The sequence below is a fragment of the Calonectris borealis genome, chromosome W, assembly GCF_964195595.1.
Source record: "Calonectris borealis chromosome W, bCalBor7.hap1.2, whole genome shotgun sequence".
NCBI lineage: Eukaryota > Metazoa > Chordata > Aves > Procellariiformes > Procellariidae > Calonectris > Calonectris borealis.
In genome coordinates this window covers 55,199,625-55,219,848 of record NC_134351.1, presented here as the reverse complement: position 1 = coordinate 55,219,848, position 20,224 = coordinate 55,199,625, and the positions used below count along the sequence as shown (strand labels likewise).

The window sequence follows — 20,224 nt, the reverse complement described above, 5'->3', positions numbered from 1 at the left end:
GAAATAAATATTTATCCTGTTTGGAAGAAAACTAAGTATCTGCTCATCCTTGATTTTATTAAGTAAAGCTTCAAATTAAAACCAGATATGAATAAAGAGTCTTGGCAGCTGCTTGTTTCAGAATCAGTCTAGTAGAGAGAAGTAGTAAACACAATGCTACAATCCAACACCACACACCATCTCTCCTGCCCTGGAAGACTGTTATGACAGATGGAGCCCCAACCATGGACTAAATGAACTCAGTGGACATTTTAGAGGGATGGTCCATAGACTAAAGGAATGATATCTGTGTGTATATATCAAAAGACAAGAAAAGTGGTGGTGATTAATTGGAATGTATTAGAAAATGTGAGACCTGGGCATGATGTAGATGGTATAGAATAAGGGGTGGATACGGTCCTGGTTACGGCTGGGACAGAGTTATCTTCTTCCCAGTAGCTGGGGGGGTGGGGCTCTGTTTTGGGTTTGGTGTGAGAGGAACGTTGATGGCCCATTGATGCTTTGGTTGTTGCTGGGTGGTGCTTGCACTGGGGACTTTTCCGCCTCCCATGCTCTGCCAGGTGCATGGGAAGCTGGGTGGGGGGAGCATAGACAGGGCCGCTGACCCAGCTGGTCAATGGGGTATTCCACACCATGTCATGTCATGCTCAGTATATAATTAGGAGGCGTGGTCCAGGAAGGGGGTTCTCGCTGTTCGGGACACGCGGGGCATCGGTCGGCGGGTGGTGAGCAGTTGCATTATGCATCACCTGCTTTGCATATTCTATTATTGTTGTTATCATTGTTATTATTCCTGTTCTACTTTGTTTTATTTCAATTATTAAACTGTTTTTATCTCAACCAGCGAGATCTCCTCATTGTGCCCTCCCGATTTTCTCCCCCATCCTACCGGAGGAGGGGGGTGAGCGAGCGGCTGCATGGTGTTTAGTTGCTGGCTAGGGTTAAACCACGACACCCCCCAGCGGGATGGGGGAGAGAATCGGAAGGGTAAAAGTGAGAAAACTCGTGGGTTGAGATAAAGACAGTTTAATAGGGAAAGCAAAAGCCGCGCACACAAGCAAAGCAAAACAAGGAATTCCTTCACTCCTTCCCATCGGCAGGCAGGTGTTCAGCCATCTCCAGGAAAGCAGGGCTCCATCACGCGTAACGGTTACTTGGGAAGATAAAATGTCGTTGTCATGGTTAAGAGTACTTTCCTGAGCCGAAGGTGAGCATTGGGTCCCCTCTGAGATAATTGCTGTGCCATGTTGTATATCACAAGGAGAAGCTTGGAGCATAAAGGTCATCAAATGATAAAGTGATAAAAGACAGGAGGCACAATCATTGCTATGAAAGCTCCCACCTCAGCAAAATCTTACTTGTTGCAGAGAATAGCCTGAACCAAAATCTGAGTTGCGAGTGGTTGTGAGTGCAGAGGAAATACTTAAAGGGGGCTTATAAGAAAGATGGGGACAGACTTTTTAGCAGGGCCTGTTGCGACAGGACAAGGGGGAATGGTTTTAAAGTAAAAGAGAGCAGATTTAGACTAGATATAAGGAAGAAATTTTTTACAATGAGGGTGGTGAAACACTGGAACAGGTTTCCCAGAGAGGTGGTAGATGCCCCATCCCTGGAAACATTCAAGGTCAGGTTGGACAGGGTTGTGAGCAACCTGATCTAGTTGGAGATGTCCCTGCTCATTGCAGGGGGGTTGGACTAGATGACCTTTAAAGGTCCCTTCCAACCCAAACCATTCTATGATTCTATGATTCTATGAAATATAGAACCAAATGTTGTGGCTAGCCCATCAATGGGAGCGTAGGAAGTAGCATATAGGACCAGCCTGCAGGTACAGGTACCCAAAGATATGTCCCAAAGCTCTCTTTCCTGATTGTTACAAGAAACTCTGATACATCCGGTATTAAAGAAGTACCCATTATTATAAGAAACTCTGCTTCCAATGCATTTGTATCATGCAGGTTGTTAACATACTCGGTCCACAGAAAGAGTTAATTTTTGGCATTGGAAAATTGTTCTGTCTCAAACAAGAAAGCGGAAGTATTTGTCTTGGATTAGACAGAAAGATGCAGTAGCTGGAAATATCTTGGTATCAAAAGAGGGAGTTCCCAGATTGTTAATGAGACATTTGTCTCAGCCTATAATACTTCCAAAAATTGTTTACACACTGAATTAGCAAGGAAGTTGTATACAAAATAAATAAAAGTTCTCTGTAGAGACTTTTATTAATAATGAAACAATATTGTTCTCTATTGATGGAGATATTCAAAACCCAACTGGACATGCTCTAGGGCAACCTGCTGTACCTGACCCCGCTTGAGCGGGGGGGTGGGACTAGAGGATCTCCAGAGGTGCTGGCCAGCCTCCGTGATTTTGTGATTCTTTTTTTCCTAACGCTAAAGCTGCTGTTGTTTTTTTTTTTTCTAGAAATAAACAGATTTGATAGGTGCATCTGTCATCTGTTTTTAATGAGCAATTATCAATTAAATAGAAAATTTAAAGAGGGACAAATAGTATTTTAAACTTAAAAATATAGGGACTAGAAAGAAAACTGAGGCTGAAAACAGCAGGTTAAAGCAAAAAGACCTGAAATGAGCTTATTCATTCCTTGAAAAACACATCAGAATATTCTAACTGTAAGTCAAAGGAAACTGAGGCAGCCCAGGATGGGCCCAGGTTGGTAAAACTGAAGTCAGACCTTTTTTAAAAAAAAGGCAACATTCCCATTTAGACTGGGGGCATCCCACTGAGCCCTGGCAGGGTGCTGCAAGCCAATGGCTTTGTTTGTCTCTGTCCCGAGCTTTGTGATACTGACCCAAGTGTCCAGTTCAGTCTTTCTCGTCGGCTTGTCAGATTGACCATTTCCATGTATGGGGGAAAACCCTGATGGCAGGTCTCCATTGGAGGCCTGGGACAGGTTGACCCACTGCTCCTTGAAGTGGCAAAGCTGATGTTGGATGCAGGGGTCCTTCCTCCAGTAAAGGTGTCAGCGAGATGTTTGGGAGAAATGAGAGCAAGTACTGCTGGGCTGTCAGTTAGCGTGAGTTAATCGTGCTGCCGCTCTGCTGCTGCTAATATTCAATTAGCACTTGTTGGAACTGTACTATGCCAGACTTTGGCCCAGATGATAAAGGCACCAAGAACAAAATCAGACATCATTGCTTTTAATTCACCATTTTCAGTTGTTGAAAGAAATGTACCATACTTCACGGGCAGGTGCTGATTATAGGACTTGCAAAGGAATAAATGGAGTGAGATTTCTAAGCAATTATCCTGATCATTAGAGAGGTCAATGCTCACAGAGCCACTTCTGAAGTCACTGGGAGCAAAGGAACAGGAGTTAAATATGTAACTCTTATTGCCAATGGCACCAGTAGAATGTGAGATCTGTCATTTTCTTTGTTAAGAATAAAAGACAAGTGGTTTTGACAATCTTGATTAAAATCCTACTCTGAAGCAAAAAAGTAGAGTTCAGACACTTGAATGAGTGATTTCACCCTGACCAATCTCTCTGTAAGGCCATCAATTCTTTTATCATTTCCCAGTTATCCAGGATACTTTGGCTACAGTGGCCACATGAGAAACATCTTTGCGAGAATCCTCTGTATGGTGAAAAGCTGCAGAACTGTAGTAGCTGTAGTAACTGTAGTGAAACTTCATCTCCACTTGTTGGAAATAGATCCATGCCCTGGAATAAATGCTGCATGGGATGAAATTTCCATGACAAGCTCTCCATGGCAAAACAGCCAGCAAGAAGTCTAATGCAGCAACATGTCTTGCAACAATATTTTGTTGTGACCAGATGTGCTGGTTTTGGGTGGGGTAGAGTTAATTTTCTTCATAGTAGCTAGTATGGGGCTATCTTTTGGATTTGTGCTGAAAACAGTGGTGATAACACAGGGATGTTTTCATTACTGCTGAGCAGTGCTTACACAGAGTCAAGGCCTTTTCTGCTTCTCACCCCACCCCACCCCACCAGCAAGGAGGCTGGGGGTGCACAAGAAGTTGGGAGGGGACACAGCCAGGACAGCTGACCCCAACTGACCCAAGGGATATTCCATACCATATGACGTCACGCTCAGCATATAAAGCTGGGGGAAGAAGAAGGAAGGGGGGATGTTCGGAGTGATGGCGTTTGTCTTCCCAAGTAACCGTTACGCGTGATGGAGCCCTGCTTTCCTGGCGATGGCTGAACACCTGCCTGCCGATGGGAAGGAGTGAATGAATTCCTTGTTTTGCTTTGCTTGTGTGCGCGGCTTTTGCTTTCCCTATTAAACTGTCTTTATCTCAACCCACGAGTTTTCTCACTTTTACTCTTCTGATTCCCATCCCACTGGAGGGGGAGTGAGCGAGCGGCTGTGTGGGGCTTAGTTGCTGGCTGGGGTTAAACCACGACACCAGATGTCCACGGTAGTGATTTTTCTAATGAAAAATATGCAGGAAGAGGACAAATATCAAAATGGCACTCTGTTGTTCTTGATGTCTGAAGGATATTTGCAAGAAAAAGAAAATCTTTTGTGGGAATTAAAGTAGAAAACACTGGCATGCATCATTAAATTTTAACACTTGAACCTAATAAAAAGGGGAATGCTAAAGGAAATTGAACAAGTGATTGATGTAGGCCTGGCACACCTCAGTACTATTAAGGCAGCGAGATGACTGGTAAGCCTGAAATGCTCTATCAATGCTACTTGAATTAACTTGCCAACCCCAGCCTTTCTCTTGCTCCTGCAACTATGCCAAGTCTAGTAGCCAGAGTGTGGATGCTGCTGCCATGGGAAGAAGCAACGCTGGCAGGTGCTGTGAGGACTCGGTTTGTGACCATTCCTCCTGCATGGCGAGTTTTCCTGCTTTCCTCTGAAGAGGGGGGTGGGAAGGAGGGAGCGGTGACAACCCTCTTCAGTTCTGAAAGAAAGATTTATTGATTCTTGAGAATATTGCATTTTACAGTGATCTACCTTTTCCAGTTACTGCAACTTGAATCTGAACCTGGAAAATTTATGACGGCTTTTTAGATCAATACAAGCCTGTCTAGAAGCACGTCATTTATGCAGTGACCAAAAAAGGGAGAGAGGACAAGGTTAGGTATTTCAGCTGCAGAGCAAGGAACAATAAATATGCTTTGGAGATGAAGCCTAATTTCACTATGAGGTGACCCAGCTGTTTGAGACTCCAACAAGAGATCAAAAAATATGATACAGCCTACAAGTAATCTTGTTTAACTGCAAGCAAAAAATTAAAAATAAAAAAAAAGAACGAGAGGCATCTCATCTCTTTCGTGCAGTGCATGAAACAACCTGCACGGTTTTCTAATGGAAGACTAGCATTGGCCCTAATAGCACAGCTGAGCTCTGAGGATGAATTTTCCACATAAACATGCAGTTTACACATTTCAGAAATCCTGTCTGCTTCTGAGATCTCAATCCTTCTTTGCCAACGGGCCAGTCTAGGTGACTTGTCTAGGTCTCTACCAGACTGCCCTTCTTCCTCAAGGCTGCATCTCAGGATCCGAGAGGTAAGAATACATGTCCCTTTAAGGCAGATTAGATCATAATTGTCTATTACGGGGCTTTAGTGGTTTTTTTTTTTTTGGTGGTGTTTGTTTTAGATCAGACCATTGTCTGAGATAACCTGCTGAGGCAAATGAGAACTCACATAAACAGCTAGGAGAGTCCTGAGGGCTCTGTACATTTTTGAGTTCAATTCTTTTGTTTCAACATGGTGCCATATTGAAGCCATAAAAATAAATGCACTGCAATGGGGGAATACTCCAGTATAGGAATCGTGATTACATATGGTAGCCCTCCATGGTATCTCATACTAGATGGAGTTGCCTGAACAATGGTGTCTGATCAACAAAGAGTTGAGCAGTGTTCTCTTTTAATTTTCATTTTTTTCCTCTTCCTTTCATAGCCCTAATGATGGGCATCTAAATTTTGTATATCTCTTATCAAGGACATCCCCCGCTCCTCCCTCTCCCCACCCCAGCTTAACCTTGATGAAATGGTGTTGCTCCAAGCCTCCAATAAACTCTGGTAAGCATGAATTGCATGTTTTACTGGGATGTAACCTTAACTCTCAGTTGTATGGACCACACATAAATGCCACTGTCAACTTCTTCACTGTGGTTGTTGATTATTTTTTTTTAATTATTTTTTATTTTTTCAGAAACATGTTCCAAACACACCTATCCCAGAATCTCAAAGCCCTCCAACTCCAAGCCTTCAGGTTCAGTAAAGATGCTGTTGGTTTTCTGACTGGTGCCAAGGCCATTAGAACTTGTATGAGTTGTCAATAGCTAGCAGGAGAGCATAAGCACCAGCTCAGTAGCCAGGTAAATAAGCGAAGGCCTGTTCCACTGACCTCATTGCCCGTTTTTCGTGTTTCAGCCCTTTGCCACTCTGAAAGCTGTGCCCATTTAGGGGAAGCTGCCACGGGGTTTCCGTTCTGCTGCACCCAGAGGAGTGAAGATATCCAGCTGTGGACCTGATGCAAGCAACTGCACATGGCCTTGCCACTGCGCACTTCCAGAGCATTACCAGTGGGGTGGGGGACAGCAGGCAGAAGATTGGCTTTACCTGTGGTTGCCCTCCACAAATTACTTAATCCAGTGTCAGCTTCCACCTAAAACCCTGGGAAACTGCACAGTGTCCTAAATGGCGCTCTCAGGTAGGGCTTGCTTAGCTCCAAGTCTGGGTGTGAAGACACTTTTGTTAGGGGAATATCTGCAGCAATGGCATACATACACAAGCAGTCTCATACCTATCCCATCCTCTTCCTGGCAAGCATGCTAAACCCTTCCCCTTGTTAGGGGCACTGGTGCAGAGCTCACCCTCCTCCGCTCTGAACACAAGATGCATGCTGAATATGCATTTCTTAAACTGAGAGCATCCTTTAAGTTGCTGGGAAACAATGCAGACATCGTAAGAACATGAGTGGTTAGGTTTTAGTGAATTGTTGAAATAAAAGCAAAATGGCTTTTTGCCTCTGTTTTGTAACATGCGATGTCCCGGCGCTGCTGTCGGGTCCCCACTGCCAAACACTGCTGAGTTCTGGAATTCACCCAGTCCCCTTTCGGCTTCTGAAACGCTTTGTGCAAGCACCTAGGATCCACTAAGGAGGACTGTGAGTTGCATGAGCAGTAAAGGTATGAAGAAAAGGACAGAAATGCTTTTAAAAGACTGAAAAGTCAATAATGAAATGCATTAGGGGAGCATCAAAATGTCCATTCCCAACAGGCCTTTGTTTTTATTTTGGTGAGGGTTTGAAATGTGCTTGGCCTTCCAAAGGAAAGTTGGTGTCTTCCGGAATAAACTTCTAATCTCAGGCAGTTTATGGTTTTCCATCACTGCTTTCCTGATACAGCTACAGTGGATTGCAAAGCATTTCACAGATGCCAAGCCCCTGTGATTCAACCCTTTTGCCTGACAGTCTGCAGACAAATGCGTTCATTTTCAATAAAGGTCATAAGTTAAAGGGAAGCAGGAGAGCTATAAAATGAAAATGTATACTATCTGAAACACTGTGACAGAAACAATATAGAGCTGGTAATGCAATGTAAACATTGGATGCAAGCCCAGTAACAAAGCTAGAAAAGCAGCATTTCAGTTAGCACAACTCTGAAAGAAGAACTGGAACTATGGGAAAGAGTTTTAAGCTTGTCAGTCTCTGTTTTGCCCCACTGGTTTGAAATTGCAGCAGCAGGGGTTCTTGCTGAGAAAGGACATCTTTCATCTCCATGCTGCCAGGGACAGTGAAAGGCATCACACACGTATTTTTTTCCATGGACATTTTGAACAGTGAGGCAAATCAGAAGGGAAGGTGTAGCAAGGACCTTTGTGAAAGTAAGGGTGAAATGATGTGGGATAATAGGTAGTGAGCTGGAAATGGGCTTGCAGGCCACTCTGTGCAGAGCCAGACCTGCTTTCATTTGTTGCTGCTTTGTGCTGGAGGGGCATTTCCCTGGGGAAATGTCGCATGTATGTGTGTTTGTGTGTGTCTGACTACGGCCTTGCTTTTCTTATTCAGCTTTCCCAGGAGTAGCCCACAGATGACAGCTGAAAGCCCCTGGTGGAGATCCTGGTTAACAGCCCCAGTTTTGATTGGGGATGCTCACTTGCCAAGTTTAGAGTTTATTTAAAGTTTGTTCTAGAAGTTCTTTGCTGCTTATTAAGGGTTAGGCACTATGATGTGAGTATTTGGACTCAGTTGCAAAAGTTCAGTGTAGAATTATTAATTGTCCTTGGTTTGTAGAAAAATATTGGTAAATTTTCAATTTTATCTCTCCAAAGGAATGGTAATTGTGTCTGCTGTGTTTCAGTTGGGATTAGTGACACTTTGTGCTTTCATCCAAAATAAATCTGAAATAGCTTCACTCTCTGGGTGCTTAAATGATTGCCCAATTTCAGTAGTGTCACTTATTGTTCATATTTTGGATGAAAACAGAGCCTCCCCCTTGAAGGGGAAATTCAAATTGTAACTGCTCAGCAGTGGTAGTTTGTGACCAAGGAATGATCTGGCACGGAAGGCAAGAAGGCCCAACTGCAGAAGGGGTTAAACTGGCTGGAAGCAGGGATGCCAGAGACAGCAGGACTCCCTACAAGGGAGTGAAGTTTCCCTTGGTGATGAGATAAGGAAGAGCTGCAGCATTGTCTTGTAGCCATCCTGGAATGGGAGCGCTCAGGGGCCCAAGCTCAGGGGCCACCTTTGGGCAGCAGAGCTGGGCCAGGGAATGGACCCACTGGCCGGGCTGAGGTGCCCCATGCAACCGCTCATGGGATTGGTGCTGGTGCAAGTGGATATAAGGCATCAGCTCGTGACACATCTTTGCAGGCTCCTTGTAGAACCGCTTATGGTGGTAGGACCCTGCCCAATGTAGTGTTCTTTTTATTTATATATATATTTTTAAGCACAAACGTGTGTTTAATTCTCCTCAAGGGGTACCATAAAAATTCCCCAACACCCTCCTCTTATTTTTGCACATTTCTGCCTCTGAATTTGAGCTGGTGAGTGGTAAAGGTCAAAATGCCAGTGAGATTCAAACTGGTATTTGAGTTCATGTGTCCATCTGCTGAACCTTCCTTTATTTCTGCTTTCAGAATTAGCATTTGTGTATGCGTGCAAAGGCCAACTAATAAGTATCTAACAATTAATGCATGAATTTGAATGAAAGAATACCTGCTTGCATGCAAAAATACATGCCTTGCATCAGTTTCACATACGGTTTTAGAGGCGGGAGTTTAAAAACTAGTACTGGAAATAAAACCTTAAAGTAGGCAGAAGTGGCTAGAGGCTGGAGACAACTTGATGTGATGACTATAAAGAACTGCAGAGCTGTCATGAAACAACATCTATGGTACCAAAGTTGACTTGCATAAGGGTGAGCGATAGCAAAATTACTATGGGTGGTTCGGTAGGTAATGAATTTCAAGTTTTTAATGCTGTGTCAGTCATGGAATATACTATTACATGGCCAAAGGGGGTTGATATGAACAGTGATTAAATCTTGTGACCCTTGAAGCAAATTCAGTATTAGAGATGCAACGTGCCAAGTCTGTCACTGAGTGTTATGTAATCTCCCACTGATTTTTGTGGCAGTTCCCCTTTCAGGGTCATGGCAAATGGCCAAGGGCTCTGAGGCAGGTGGCAGTGTCCCAAAAAATATTAGAAATGGAAAATCAGAAAATTTTGTTATCAAGCAACTTTAGGCATGTTGTGATTCAAATCCTGCTGCCATCGTTTAATGAGTCTTTGTGAGAGATACTGTAGGATATGTAGAGATATGTACTGCAGAGATACTGTAGGATACTTCATCTTCAGTTTTAAGACTCACCAACAATATAAAGAGAGCAAACCTAAGAGTCTCCAAAGATTCTGGTAGATGACACTAAATACACTGATGGAAAAAGAGCCCAGAACATCGCAAGTTAAGTACAATGCTTTTAATATGAGAGGAGGAAGATCTGAGAAAAATTTACAGGTCTGGGCAAGAAATAGGACTCTTCTTGTCACTGCATCCAGACAGTGTGCAAGAGCTGCCTGGGCAGTATCTTCTCTGAAGCCCTACAGTATGAATGCCCTTACCTTGGAAAAGGCTGCAGCACCAGGCTTAAGATCTTCCCTTTTCATTAATTTGTTTTCCCAGCTTGTCCTGAGAAGCTATTTATCTGTTGATTTTATTTCATGCGACTGGGGCCTCCATTGCCATGATTAGTTGATTTTGTAGTGCTCAGGTGCTCCTCTCGCACGGTGCGCTCGGATGGAGGGTAACGTTTCATTACAAATCCACTGTGACTTGCAGTTTCCTGTTTTCTTGTATTGCTCCTGAGGGCTGTGTTGGTGATTATTTAAATGCCCTCTTATTAGCAAATGTCCTCTTGTGTTGAGCAAGCAAACATCAGCTTTATTAAACAAAATTTCCTCTACAGATTTTGGCAATTAGAAAGTCATTAGAAAGCATAGACAGCAAAAAGTAAGTTAAAAAGCTCATTTAGCAGAATGGGAATATGAAAATTAAGGTGTAAAACATTAAAAAATGGGGAGAGGGAGGTTTGGTCAATTTTGAAAGTCCCTGATTCATCACAAATGTTTTTGTGCTCACATTCTCCCTACAGCAAGCATGCAAAGTAATAGACAGAGGTTGGAAAAGACAGTGTAGACAGTATCTAAGGCCGTTAAAAAATGCATCTCGGAAGTGTCTAGTTAGGAAAAAGAAAAGGGGGAAGAGAGGAAAACAGCACTGAGAGAAAGTGAAAGATGGATTGAACAAAGTAAAAATCAAGCATAGCAAGACAGAAGAAAGCAGCAGAGATGGGGAAGGTGGCATTTACAAATCCAAAACCTGAGGCTTTTCTGCAGGCAGAGGACATCTAGGAGGCTGCTGGAGTAGGGGAGGGTATCCCTGCACTCTATCACAGAGCTCACCTACGTATTTATATGCAAGCAATGGACTCTGCTCCTCTCCTGTTGTTAAGCGATGAGCAGGGGACCTGGCTCCCACCACTCGCCCAAAATCCACACAGGCCTGTGCAGGTATTGTGTCCCCTGTAGTCTTTTGGACCTTGGTATTTTTTCCCACCCTGGCTTTTAAAGGAGATTTTTTTTTTTTTGGCATGGAGGAATACCTTGGGGAAAGAATAGTGTCAGGGGCAGGACATCCTTAATTGCTTATAGCCAACACAAAAAAAAGGAAGCAACATGTTTGTGGCCTCAAAACTTGTGGGACCCTTGTGAAGCCAAAAGGGTGCTATGGAGTGTAAATTAGCAGTCAAAAATACAGATGGGGCCAATTCTGAAATGTAATAATAAACGTATGGGGCCTGAATTATTCAGTTGTATGTTTTGCCTTCAAAAATCATAGCAAAGCACCATGTTTGCATACTGTACTGGTTTTGGCTGGGATAGAGTTATTTTTGTTCATAGTAGCTAGTATGGGGCTATGTTTTGGATTTGTGCTGGAAACAGTGGTGATAACACAGGGATGTTTTCATTATTGCTGAGCAGTGCTTACACAGAGTAAAGGCCTTCTCAGCTTCTCATGCTCTACCGACTGAGAAGACTGGAGATACACAAGAAGCTGGGAGGGGGCACAGCCAGGACAGCTGACCTAAACTGGCCAACGGGATATTCCATACCATATGACGTCATGCTCAGTATATAAACTAGGGGAAAGCTGGCTGGAGGGCCGCTGCTCGGAGACTGGCTGGGCATTGGTTGGTTGGTGGTGAGCAATTCTGTTTTGTTTTTTTTTCATTTGCATCACTTGTCTTTCTTGGGTTTTATTTCTCTCTCTTTTTGTTATCTTCCTTTTCATTACTTCTTCTTCTTCTTCTTCTTCTTCTTATTATTATTATTATTATATTACTTTATTTCAATTATTAAACTTTTCTTATCTCAACCCATAAGTGTTCTCATTTTTACTCTTCCGATTCTCTCCCCCATCCCACTTGGGGGGTAGTGAGCGAGCAGCTGTGTGGTGTTTGGCTGCCTGCCGGGTTAAACCATGACAGTCCTTTTTGGCGCTCAACGTGGGGCCCGAAGGGTTGAGATAACAACAGATCTGATCAAAGCGTGTTAGGGCAAAACTGATTACAAGCATTCATTATATTGGTTTAATAGTCGCTGGTCACAATGTTGATTCATTTGCTTTCAGAGTTGTTGTGCTTGTTCTCAGAGTTGTGTTATGTAACACCTTACTTGCCGTATGCACTCCCTGCGGTGCTGTTTATCACCTCTGGGAATTGGATTAAAGTTACCGCTTTGCTGTACTGTGTGACACTGGTTTATGTTATGATAAAATTATTGGTCAGGAGACTGTACTCTGCACTGCCGTCATCCCCGTACTTCGGGAGCTATCTCTCGGAAACTATTAATAATTACACTTTCTACCCCTTCTCCTCGGAGGGCCAATCTATGGGGGAGACAGCTTCCTTCACCTTCCCCTTCTCCTCCAGGCTGATTACAATGGCTCTTGAGGATTTTGAATATCCTTGGGATGTTCAAACCAGCGTGTTCCTATTGCTATGTCTCCTGAATGTGTTTCAGGCCTTGTTTAAGGTTAAACAACTACTTAAGAATACCACCCAGAGATCTGCCCCGAGGCTGGATAGTTATGAGTGGCAGGGTGTGTGGGATAGTATGGGCAAGTGCCTAGGACAGTGGGCACCTCCAAGGTTTTGGAGCTTCACCCCTGAACAAGTGCAGAATCCTGAAAGACTAGTAGAATATTTGGAAAACGTATGCTGTCACCCTGGCAATTCCAGAGAGACCCAGATCACTGTAACGTGCTGGGGCCTGGCCCATGCCTACCGAGCCCTGTTCAACACTATTCAGAACCCTCAAGGGGGAGAGAAGGTCTCCGGATCTGATGACAAAATGACAGGCACTGTGGCTACTCCAACCCCATCAACAGGCACTGCAGCTAAACCAGAGAACCAACACGTGACGGTATCGGTCAGACCTATACACAAGAAGAAATATTGGAAGCGGAAGTCAGCTCATTTAGAAAGGGATGAAGAAGCTCCTTCTAAGAGGGAGCAGGAGGAAGAAGCATACCGTCCTGCCAGAGAGGAGGCAGACTACTCTAAAGTACGGCCATCATGAGAACAGGGGGAGGAAGAGGAAGAATCCCCACTTTCCACCAAGGAAGAAGTCAGCAGGCGGGTTCCTCCTCTTCCTCAGAGGGACAGGAAGAACTCATAAATGAGACAGTAACCACCCAATCCCTATCCCTGAGTGAGCTGCGAGATATGCGGAAAGATTTCAGCTGTCGTCCAGGCGAGCACATCGTCACCTGGCTGCTCCGATGCTGGGATAATGGGGCCAGTAGCCTGGAATTACAGGGGAAGGAAGCCAAACAGCTGGGATCCCTTGCCAGGGAAGGAGGCATTGACAAAGCGATTGGATAAGGGACACAGGTCCTCAGCCTCTGGAGGCGACTGCCGTCAGGCGTGAAGGAAAGGTATCCCTTCAAGGAAGATGTTATATATCGCCCAGGCAAATGGACCACCATGGAGAGAGGTATCCAGTACCTGAGGGAATTAGCCGTGCTGGAGGTGATTTATGATGACCTGAACAACGAGCAGTTATCCAAAGATCCAGATGAAGTCAAGTGCACCCGACCCATGTGGCGGAAGTTTGTACGGAGCGCTCCAGCGTCATATGCCAACTCATTGGCAGTAACGACGTGGAAAGACGGCGAGGGACAAACGGTGGATGAATTGGCTGGCCAACTCCGGCAATACAAAGAAAGTCTCTCTTCCTCCCTTGTTTCGGCTGTGAAGAAACTGTCCTGGGAGGTTCAGCAACTCAAAGAGGATATGTCCTGCTCCCCACCTGCACGAGCCAGTGTCTCAGCCATTAGGAGCAAGCGTCCCTCTGCTCAACAGAGAGGATATGGAGGGTACAAAATATGGGCCACCCTGTGGTTTTTTACCTGCGTGACCACAGAGAGGACATGAGGAAGTGGGATGGAAAATCTACCTCAGCCCTAGAGGGACGGGTACGTGAGTTGCAAGGAAAAACAATCACACAAGGGGGTTCTTCCAGGAAAAATGCTGCTCCAGTCTCCAGTGAGCAGTTCCCCAGACAGAGTAGAAGAGCTGATACCACTTCCGATCTTAATGAAGGGACTTCTGATTCGTACTTACAAGAAGTGAGTAGCGAATACTATGACCAGGACTAGAGGGGCCCTGCCTCCGGCCAGGTGGAGGAAAGGGACAACCGGGTTTACTGGACTGTGTGGATTCGATGGCCTGGCACATCAGACCCACAGGAGTATAAGGCTCTCGTAGACACCGGTGCACAGTGCACCCTGATGCCATCAAGCTATGAAGGGGCAGAACCCATTTGTATTTCTGGAGGGACAGGGGGATCCCAAGAGTTAACTGTATTGGAGGCCGAAGTGAGCCTAACCGGGAATGAGTGGCAGAAGCACCCCATTGTGACTGGCCCAGAGGCTCCGTGCATCCTTGGCATAGACTACCTCAGGAGAGGGTATTTCCAGGACCCAAAAGGGTACCGGTGGGCTTTTGGTATAGCTGCCCTGGAGACGGAGGAAATTAAACAGCTGTCCACCTTGCCCGGTCTCTCGGAGGACCCTTCTGTTGTGGGGTTGCTGAAGGTTGAAGAACAGCAGGTACCAATCGCTGCCACAACACTGCACCGGCGGCAATATCGCACCAACCGAGACACCCTGATTCCCATCCATGAGCTGATTCGTCGACTGGAGAGCCAAGGAGTGATCAGCAAGACTCGCTCACCCTTTAACAGTCCCATATGGCCAGTGCGAAAGTCTAATGGAGAGTGGAGACTAACAGTGGACTACCGTGGCCTGAATGAAGTCACGCCGCCACGGAGTGCTGCCGTGCCGGACATGCTAGAACTCCAATACGAACTGGAGTCAAAGGCAGCCAAGTGGTACGCCACAAGTGACATCGCTAAGGCGTCCTTCTCAATCCCTTTGGCGGCAGAGTGCAGGCCACAGTTTGCTTTCACTTGGAGGGGCGTCCAGTACACCTGGAACCGACTGCCCCAGGGGTGGAAACACAGCCCTACCATTTGCCATGGACTGATCCACACCACACTGGAACAGGGTGAGGCTCCAGAACACCTGCAATACATTGATGACATCATCGTGTGGGGCAACACAGCAGAAGAAGTATTTGAGAAAGGGAAGAAAATAGTCCAAATCCTTCTGAAGGCCGGTTTTGCCATAAAACAAAGTAAGGTCAAGGGACCTGCACAGGAGGTCCAGTTTTTAGGAATAAAATGGCAAGATGGACGTCGTCAGATCCCAATGGATGTGATCAACAAAATAACAGCCATGTCCCCACCAACCAGCAAAAAGGAAACACAGGCTTTCTTAGGCATTGTGGGCTTTTGGAGACTGCATATTCCAAATTACAGTCATATCGCAAGTCCTCTCTATCACGTGACCAGGAAGAAGAACGACTTCAAATGGGGCCCTGAGCAACAACAAGCCTTTGAACAAATGAAACGGGAGATAGTTCATGCAGTAGCCCTTGGGCCAGTCCGGGCAGGACAAGATGTGAAGAATGTGCTCTACACCGCAGCCGGGGAGAATGGCCCTACCTGGAGCCTCTGGCAGAAAGCCCCAGGGGAGACTCGAGGTCGACCCTTAGGGTTCTGGAGTCGGGGATACAGAGGATCCGAGGCCCGCTACACTCCAACTGAGAAGGAGATATTGGCAGCATATGAAGGGGTTCGAGCTGCTTCGGAAGTGGTTGGGACTGAAGCACAGCTCCTCCTGGCATCATGTTTGCTTACAAAAAACCTAAATCTATGAGAGCAGGAATGGAGACCTGAGCTATGATGTGCTCTTGAAGTCAATTCACTTTCGGTGCCGATTAGTCCGTGTGATTGGAAGCAAGCTTGGGCTACCACATTTGTCATTTGCAGGGGTGGGAGACCCTAATATGTCTATGACTCTTCCTGCTCATAAAAATTCCCCAACAAGATGATGACTGTTTCGCACCTGAGCTGACATTCAAACATAACCCTTTTGCAACTTTAAGCATCTTTTCTTTTTCATTGTAAAGAACTTTAAAGTATCGTTTCTCTTTCAGAAGACATGACTGCCGTGTTATGCCAGTCACCTGCTGGGTGGCATCAGCAGATGGTACAGCTTCCAAGGCTTTATAAGGAAACTTCCCACAAGCCATGAATAGACAGTGAATTCTGCAGCTGGAAACGTTCATCGCTCTGCACTTGCAAATAGCTCCAATGCCCAGAGCCCCCTAGCTGCCTGTGTCTTGTGGAAGAATTTCTGGACACTGAGGGGATAAAAATCTTTCTAAATGAACCATAAAACACCCATTCCTAGAGTTCTTTCTTCAACTCTGATAAGACATTTTTAACAGACAAATACAGTCACTGAGGAAGACATTTTTCCCAACTGGGCAACGTTGTGTTTGAGAAGCAGGAATGTGCAACCATTTTCCTCGACGTTTCTGGGTATACATGGCAGGAAAGGCCTGGTGCATTTTAATTCCTACTCAGGACAATACCCTGTTTATTGGTATCCACACATAGTCACATCTTAAAAGCTTTAGTTCCCACTGCCTTTACATCCATGCTAAGCAAGAGCTGGATGACTGAAAAATATTACCAGCTAAGGATTTCATATATGTGAGTATATAGGGGGCTTGGAAGAGAGGTGGGAGAAGAAGAGGAGGGATTTTACACTCCGTTTCTATGCATCCATGCACTAAAGGTCAAGGCATGGGCAAGTCAGGCACTCTTTTACATTTAATTAATTTGGTAGAAGAAAATTTGCCTTTAGCAAAAATGGAAGTAATAAATAGCCGGAGGCACACAACAAAGATCTTTACCACTGAACAAGATGTCAGATGGGGCACAGTCTTTGAGCTGCTAAGAATCTGAAAGACAGTACCAGGGTTTGTCAGCCACTATGCTGGAAAGCAATAACTGATCAAGAAACGTCTCAACTACATCTGTTTCAGAGGTACCATGCCTGATGAAGGTTATTGGAAGGTTATCATATACCTTGCACATCATCCATTTAAAGCAAACAATAGTGCAATAACCCTGTATTGGGCCTGGCTGGGATGGAGTTAACTTTCCCCATAGCAGCCCTGGTAGTGCTGTGCTTTGTAGTTGTAGCTAGAAGGGTGTTGATAACGCACCAATGTGTTGGCTACTGCTGAGCAGTGCTCCCACAGCATGGAGGCTGTCTCTCCAACCCCCCCACCCCCAAAGGCCAGTAGGCTGGGGGTGGGCAAGAGGTTGGGAGGGGACAGAGCCAGGACAGCTGACCCAAAGTGACCAAAGGGATATTCCATACCATATGACGTCATGCTCAGCAATAAAAACTAAGAGAAAGGGGCGGGGGGGGCATTCGTTATTAAGGCGTTTGTCTTCCAGAGCAACCGCTACGCGTACTGAGGCCCTACTTCCCAGGAAGTGGCTGGACATCGCCTGCTGATGGTGTCCTGGTTTCAGCTGGGATAGAGTTAATTTTCTTCCTAGTAGTTTGTATAGTGCTGTGTTTTGGATTTAGTATGAGAAGAATGTTGATAACACACTGATGTTTTAGTTGTTGCTAAGTACCCTGCTAGTCAAGGACTCTTCAGAGGCTGGGAGGGAGCATAGCCAGGACAGCTGGCCCAGCTGGCCAACGGGGTATTCCATACCATATGACGTCATGCTCAGCATATAAAGCTGGGGAAAAGGAAGGAGGGGGAATGTTCAGAGTGATGGCGTTTGTCTTCCCAAGTAACCGTTACGCGTGATGGAGCCCTGCTTTCCTGGAGATGGCTGAACGCCTGCCTGCCGATGGGAAGGAGTGAATGAATTCCTTGTTTTGCTTTGCTTGTATGTGCGGCTTTTGCTTTCCCTATTAAACTGTCTTTATCTCAACCCACGAGTTGTCTCACTTTTACTCTTCCGATTCTCTCCCCCATCCCATTGTGGGGGGAGTGAGCGAGCGGCTGTGTGGGGCTTAGTTGCTGGCTGGGGTTAAACCATGACAGATGGGAAGTAGAGAATAAATCTTTTTGTTTTCCTTTGCTTCCGCACGCAGCCTTTGCTTTTCTTTATTAAACTTCGTTTATCTCAACCCATGATTTTTTTTCATCTTATTTTCTCCCCCTGTCCCACTGAGGATGGGAGTGATAGAGCGGTTTGGTGGGCACCTGGCAAAGACCCAGATGAAGTCAAATGCACCCGACCCATGTGGCGGAAGTTTGTACGGAGCGCACCAGCGTCACATGCAAACTCATTGGCAGTAATGACCTGGAGAGATGGAGAGGAACAAACACTGGATGAACTGGCTGGCCAACTCCGGCAATATGAAGAAAGTCTCTCTTCCTCCCTACGGGCCTGTGTCTCTGCTGTGGAGAAACTGTCTCAGGAGGTCCAGCAACTCAAAGAGGATATGTCCTGCTCCCCACCTGCACGGGCCAGCGTCTCAGCCATTAGGAGCAAGCGTCCCTCTGCTCAAGAGAGGAGACATCGTGGGTACACACCCCGGGGCACCCTGTGGTTTTACCTGTGTGACCATGGAGAGGACATGAGGAAGTGGGATGGAAAACCTACCTCAGTCCTACAGGCACGGGTACACGAGTTGCAAGGGAAAACAACCACAAAAGGGGGTTCTTCCAGGAAAACTGCTGCTCCAGTCTCCAGTGAGTTCCCCAGACAGAGTAGAAGGGCTGATTCCACTTCTGACCTTAATAAAGGGACTTCTGACTCATACTTACAAGAAGTGGATAGCGAATATGATGACCAGGACTAGAGGGGCCCTGCCTCCGGCCAGGTGGAGGAAAGGGACAACCGGGTTTACTGGACTGTGTGGATTCGATGGCCTGGCACATCAGACCCACAGGAGTATAAGGCTCTCGTAGACACCGGTGCGCAGTGTACCCTGATGCCATCCAGGTATAAAGGGGCAGAACCCATCTGTATTTCTGGAGGGACAGGGGGATCCCAAGAGTTAACTGTATTGGAGGCCGAAGTAAGTCTAACCGGGAACGAGTGGCAGAAGCACCCCATTGTGACTGGCCCAGAGGCTCCGTCCATCCTTGGCATAGACTACCTCAGGAGAGGGTATTTCCAGGACCCAAAAGGGTACCGGTGGGCTTTTGGTATAGCTGCCCTGGAGACGGAGGAAATTAAACAGCTGTCCACCTTGCCCGGTCTCTCAGAGGATCCTTCTGTTGTGGGGTTGTTGAAGGTCCAAGAACAACAGGTACCAATTGCTACCACAACAGTGCACCGGCGGCAATACCGCACCAACCGAGACTCCCTGATTCCCATCCATGAGCTGATTCATCGACTGGAGAGCCAAGGAGTGATCAGCAAGACTCGCTCACCCTTCAACAGTCCCATATGGCCAGTGCGAAAGTCCAATGGAGAGTGGAGGCTAACAGTAGACTACTGTGGCCTGAACGAAGTCACGCTGCCACTGAGTGCTGCCGTGCCGGACATGCTGGAACTTCAATACGAACTGGAGTCAAAGGCAGCCAAGTGGTACGCCACAAGTGACATCACTAATGCCGCCTTCTCCATCCCTTTGGCGGCAGAGTGCAGGCCACAGTTTGCTTTCACTTGGAGGGGCGTCCAGTACACCTGGAACCGACTGCCAGGTGGCAATTATTAAACTGTTTTTATCTCAACCCGGGAGCTTTCTTACTTGTGCCCTCCTGATTCTCTCCCCCATCCCACCGGGGGGGGGGGGGGGTGATCGAGCGGCTGCGTGGCGTTTATTTTTGCTGGCTGGGGTTAAACCACGACAATGTGACATCTAATTTGCTGTGAAACTACAGCCATTTATCAAGTGGAAGCAAACTGCTGGCCTTTCACTCCCATCTGTTATTGTCAGGGGCAAATTACTACCCTCAACTTCCATTCCTCACCTTCAGAAACAGTATTTTTCACATAATTCTTCATGGTTTACAATTTCAGGTCTCTATGAATGACTGCTGAAGCACTAAAAATCTCTTCTGAACAAAGTAGTACTACAAAAAGTACTCTTGAAAAAAAAATTGAAGCAAATCAGTCTAAAGCACAACAACAATAAAAGTTTATATATTATATTTTTAATGCCTACTAAAATAGGTTTATCTCACAAAAAGGGGATATGCCACAGAAACTAAACCAAGTCCCTTAGGGATTTCATTATTGATTTCACTGAGAGTCTGGACAGCAGTGAAATTTAAAACCAAGATTGCTGAAGACCTCAGTAAAA

The 20,224-nt window shown here is 45.8% G+C and overlaps 1 protein-coding gene and 1 long non-coding RNA gene across 2 annotated transcripts in view; one reads left to right on the top strand and one right to left on the bottom strand.

The window, feature by feature from the left end:
- Nucleotides 1-20,224, bottom strand: part of LOC142074853 (microtubule-associated protein 1B-like) — a 119,537-nt gene that overhangs the window by 30,516 nt on the left and 68,797 nt on the right. The gene's annotated exons all lie outside the window — the stretch shown is intronic.
- Nucleotides 17,573-20,224, top strand: part of LOC142074860 (uncharacterized) — a 602,395-nt gene continuing 599,743 nt past the window's right edge. Inside the window, exon 1 of the long non-coding RNA XR_012670731.1 lies at nucleotides 17,573-17,905. This is a non-coding gene — a long non-coding RNA (uncharacterized LOC142074860). The remainder of the gene's footprint in view (nucleotides 17,906-20,224) is intronic.